Source organism: Leptonychotes weddellii, chromosome 4, assembly GCF_054177405.1.
Source record: "Leptonychotes weddellii isolate Sample4059 chromosome 4, ASM5417740v2, whole genome shotgun sequence".
In the NCBI taxonomy this organism is placed as follows: Eukaryota; Metazoa; Chordata; class Mammalia; order Carnivora; family Phocidae; genus Leptonychotes; species Leptonychotes weddellii.
Genome location: NC_138372.1, coordinates 31,193,204 through 31,198,700, shown reverse-complemented (window position 1 = coordinate 31,198,700; position 5,497 = coordinate 31,193,204). Strand labels below are relative to the sequence as shown.

General features: G+C 42.2%; 1 long non-coding RNA gene across 1 annotated transcript; it reads right to left on the bottom strand.

Moving 5' to 3' along the window:
- Positions 1–4,044: 4,044 nt before the first annotated feature.
- Positions 4,045–5,497, bottom strand: LOC145721091 (uncharacterized). The gene is made up of 2 exons (XR_014144561.1): positions 5,350–5,497; positions 4,045–4,217 (listed from the first exon to the last, which is right to left on the bottom strand). It is a non-coding gene; the product is annotated as an uncharacterized LOC145721091 (long non-coding RNA).

Here is a 5,497-nt window from a genome sequence, read left to right as displayed (position 1 = left end):
AAGAGCAATTCAGCCATGAATTAGAGCTTTCTTTCTTTTCTTTTTTTTTTTTTAAAGATGTATTTATTGATTTGAGAGAGAGCAAGGGGTCGGGGCAGAGGGAGATGGAGAGAGAATCCCAAGGAGACTCTGTGCTAAGCACAGAGCCCGATGTGGGGCTCAATCTCATGACCCTGCGATCAGGACCTGAGCTGAAACCAAGAGTCAGTCACTTAACTGAGTGAGCCACCCAGGCGCCCCGAATTACAGCTGCATGTCCTATGGCCCAGCAAGTCCACTTATGGGATGGATGCTGGAGAAATACTCATATTTGTACACACACACAAAACATATACACGAATGCTTATCGTTGGTAATAGTGATGATTTGGAGGCAATCTTGTCCACCAATAGGGGAATAATAAAAATCTTCATATTTTGGGATGCCTGGCTAGCTCAGTCAATGGAGCATGGGACTCTTGATCTGGGGGTTGTGGGTTTGAGCCCCATGTTGGGTGTCGAGATTACTTAATAATAAAATCTTTAAAAAATCTACATATTTTGGAATAAAATGCAGTTAAAAGAATGGCCAAAGGGGAAGAGAACAGTAAGGTAGACTGAGTTTATTTATATTTTCCTAAAAATATATTTCCTACATATATCTGATATATGCTGAAAAATAAACAAGCAGCAAAAAGTATATACAAAACACCAAGAGCAGAATTCACGTGTGTAAAGATTAAACAAGGGAAAGACAGGATTCTGTAGTCAGGGTTACTGAGATTTTTCAAAATTTCCAATGTAAAAACCAGCTTTTTGAGTATTTACACCTGTACTCTTTGAGTCACACATACACTGGTGGAATTTAACCAAGTTTAAAGTTTGCATGTGGATGGGTGGGTGATTAGTTAACAAGACTGCCAAGAGCCTTGGGGGTCACTAATAGCACGCATATGTAAGGGAAGGGCACAAGAAGAGTGTCTGGATGTGATCCGACCACCAGTAATAGAATAGAAACCAAAGGGCCAGTTATAGGCAATCTCTTTTGCAAGATGAGGGCATATAACATGAAACAGCAAGTATGATAATACTCTTCCAAGAATATTATATGATCATTTGTGCAAATTTCATAAAATGATTCCATGCTGTTTTGTATAATGATGTTACTCAATGTACTGTGTGTGCAAGATGATTCTGTTTAAATGTGCTGAAATTTTAGTGGGAGAGTCCTAATGTAAATGCACCATGGATATTTCTCTATGATGTGCTTGGATACAAGAGAAAACTATGAGAGAAAAACTTTACCAAAGACTTAGCTTCCTTTCTGACACAGTTCCCAGCAAGCAGGGATCTGTGTGATATGGGCTATCGCTGGTATACTGAGAAAAGCAGGGAAGATCAGTGCCAAAGTCTTAGCAGTACAGCTTCGATAGCTCAAAATAATAATAATAATGGAATAACACTTGAATGTTGATATTCTTACATCTGGGCACCTGTAACTGAACACATGGTTGGATGTGAAAATATAGAACATGATATGTGGAATCCGATTTGAGCATTGCTGTATAGAAGTGGTATAAAGACCAGTAGCTCAGGAGCGCCTGGGTGGCTCAGTCGTTAAGCGTCTGCCTTCAGCTCAGGTCATGATCCCAGGGTCCTGGGATCAAGCCCCGCATCAGGCTCCCTGCCCCGCGGGAAGCCTGCTTCTCTCTCTCCCACTCCCCCTGCTTGTGTTCCTGCTCTTGCTATCACTCTCTCTCTCTGTCAAATAAATAAATAAAATCTAAAAACAAACCAACAAAAACTTAAAAATAAAGACCAGTAGCTCAAAAAATAAAGTTAAATAGAAATGAAGATGCTCCTGTATTAGAACAAGGTAGGAAAGAGCTTAAGGAAGATGGGGTGAAATGAAAAAATATCAGCATAAACTCATGACCTCGAAAGATAAAGACTCTGCTACAGGCTATATGAAATTATATAAATTCAGAAAAATGACATAAATACATAGCCCCAGGGTTCAGGTCTTTAAATTGAGGAAATTACATTTTACCAAGAGAACCAAGTGTTTCCTGAAATGTGCACCATGCTGGATCTTGGGATGAAAAAAGCAAGTTCGTTCTGGGACATCTGGTTTTTAGAAAGAGTTAAGATGAAGTAAGAAGGCCAGCCTGGTTGATTCCCTTACAGAGGTTTCAAGTGCTCAACACAATGCTTCTCGGTTTTTCTTTGCTACTTTGCTCTGTATGTTAGCTTTATTCTCTCTGGCTTACTGTCCCCATGAGCTATGGTTCTATTAGGAAGGAGAAAAGAGGGAACAGATGTTGGGTAGGTGACCTACAATGTCTGTAACAAGTGATATGGTTGATCCAGTTTGGGTCAGGTGCCCACTCACTGACCAATCACTGAGACTTGGATGAGAGAATCATATAAGAAAATGGCAGCACTCATTTACTGCAAGAGTGGTAGAAATGACATTGTTTCCTCAAACCAGGGAACTTATCCCAGAAGAAGAAAGAGATCCTTTATTTGTTATCCACTGTTGCCGACAAATTACCTCAAAACCTGGTGGCTTAAAACAACAAACATTTACTATCAAAGAGTTTCTGTAGGTCAGGAATCCAGGTGTGGCTTAGCTGATATCTCTGATTCAACCCCTATCTGTCACAAGGCCACAATTAAGATGTTGTTCGAGGTACAGTGTTGAGGCTTAATGGCAGCAGATCTGCTTCCGAGCTCCCTCACATGGCTGCTGGCAGGCCTCAGGTCCTGGCTGGCTGTTAGCCGGAGACATTAGCCCCTTGACGTGTGTCTTTCCATAAAGCAGCGCACAACATGGCAGCTGGTTTTCCTCAGAGCGAGGGAGTGAAAGAGTGAGGGGGGCGCCCAAGACAGAAGCCACAGCCTTTTTGTAACCTAATCTCTGAGGTTCTGTTCTATTTTTTTTTTTTTTTAAAGATTTTATTTATTTGAGACAGAGAGAATGAGATACAGAGAGCATGAGAGGGAGGAGGGTCAGAGGGAGAAGCAGACTCCCTGCCGAGCAGGGAGCCCGATGCGGGACTCCAGGATCATGACCTGAGCCGAAGGCAGTCGCTTAACCAACTGAGCCACCCAGGCGCCCGGTTCTGTTCTATTTTTTAGAAGGGACTTGCCAGGTCCAGCCCACATTCTAGGGGAGAGGGTGTGAAGACCAGGAGGTGGACATCATTGGGGGACCATTGGACAGGCTGCCTACCATAGGTTCTAGGCAGGTAATATGACAAAAGACCACTACACGGAACAGTGACACACTGAATCCAAAACGGGGTGATTACAGTCTATTCCAAACAAGCTGAGTCTGTAGGAAAAGCCTTGCGATTAAGATGACGCGACCAGAAGGATGTTAATGCAAAATGTGCTAACAGGTGGCAGTAATGCTTACAGAAGGTTTTACAAACCATTTTTATTAAATATGGAACAGATACAAGATAGTATTTATAAAAGAGATGCGAGATAGAAAGAGTAGTGATAAAACGGAGGTGCGTGCATACAGGATCATCTCAGCCGGTGTAAGACAAAGGGGATGGTCATCAGTATTGGAGCCTCTGATGCTCCCCTCTTCCCTCCCCGTCTGGAGCTCACTCTCACCCTGAATTTTGCAATCATTATTCACTTGCTCGTATCCTTACCCAAGATATTGTTTGGTCTTCCCTGCCTTGGACTTTGTATAAATGGGATCACACTCTAAGTATTTCTCTGTGGTTTGCTGCTTTCACTCAAGATTATGTTTCTGAGATTTATCCGGTTGATGTGTTCACACCAATGTTTCCAATTTGACCCAAACTTCACTAAGCCCTTCATATTATCACTGAATGAATACAAGAGCAAACTCAATTGTATTATTTGAGCCATCAGCTTTCTCTTCACTTTTCTATACAACACTGGATGGCTATCCTATGACTCATCTCTATATATATTAGTGGACATTGGGGTTCGTTCCGTATTTTTGCTACATAAATAGTGCTGCTATGAACATCACGGGGTTCCTGGGACACCTGTGCAAACATTCCTTCACGGGATATACCTGGGAAAGGAACCACAGTTCCTTTGTATATGGATGTTCAGCCTTAAGAGATACTGCCAGATGGTTTTCCAAAGTGATTGTAGTGATCCACACACTTCTACCAGCAGTGAATAAATGTTCCTGTTGTTCCAAATCCAATCCAATATTTGATGTCTGACTTAAAATTTGTTGTCAATCTGGAAGGTATAAGATGAATTTCATTGAGGTTTTGATTGGCATTTCACATGAGCTGTGTGTGTATTTTTTAACCACACTGGCAAGTGCAATCCAGTGATCAAACAAGACTCTGAACTCTACACTCAAGTCTTAGCCACCATCCACGTAACTATTTATAAGTTGTTGTTACCTTAACTCATTGTCATACCAAATTCTTTCCTTAAAAGTTAAATGCAAAGGGGCACCTGGGTGGCTCAGTCATTAGGCGTCTGCCTTCGGCTCAGGTCATGATCCCGGAGTCCTGGGATTGAGCCCCACATTGGGCTCCCTGCTGAGCGGGGAGCCCGCTTCTCCCTCTCCCTCGCTCCCCCTGCTTGTGTTCCTGCTCTCGCTATCTCTCTCTCTGTCAAATAAATGAATAAAATCTTAAAAAAAAAAAAAGTTAAATGCAAAGAATCAAGATTTGGAATAATAACTTAGTGTAATGCCTATGTTGCAAAGTGGTATATGGTAGAAAGTCAAACAGTGAGTAAAGAAAATAATTTCTGAGGCGCCTGGGTGGCTCAGTTGGTTAAACGACTGCCTTCGGCTCAGGTCATGATCCTGGAGTCCCGGGATCGAGTCCCACATCGGGCTCCCTGCTCAGCAGGGAGTCTGCTTCTCCCTCTGACCCTCCTCCTTCTCATGCTCTCTGTCTCTCATTCTCTCTCTCACAAATAAATAAAATCTTAAAAAAAATATATATATATAGAAAAAAAATAAAAAAAAAAAAGAAAATAATTTCTGGGGTACCTGGCTGCTCAGTTGGTGGAGTATGCGACTCTTGATCTTGGGGTCGTGAGTTCGAGCCCCACATTGGGTGTAGAGATTACTTAAAAATAAAATCTTAAAAAAAAAAGAAAATAATTTTCACGGGCATTGTCCTCCTTTTGCATTTATTTTGATGTATCATATGAAGGTGTTGAAGAAAATTAAGGGGGAAAGTGAGTCATGCCCCTCTAGTTTATATTATACATCATCTTTGCCGCCCTAAAGGGTATACACACAAAGGAGTGGACCCCAGTGGATGGTGGTACTTTTAAAGTCTTAAGTAGAATTTACACACTCATAGATTTACAGTGAAGTGTTAAAAAGGAATTACTTTCGGGATACCTGGGTGGCTCAGTCAGTAGAGCGTCTACTTTCGGCTCAGGTCATGATCCCAGGGTCCTGGGATCGAGCCCCACATCGGGCTCCTTCCTCAGCAGGGAGCCTTCTTCTTCCTCTCCCTCTGCCTGCCGCTCCCCCTGCTTGTGCTCTC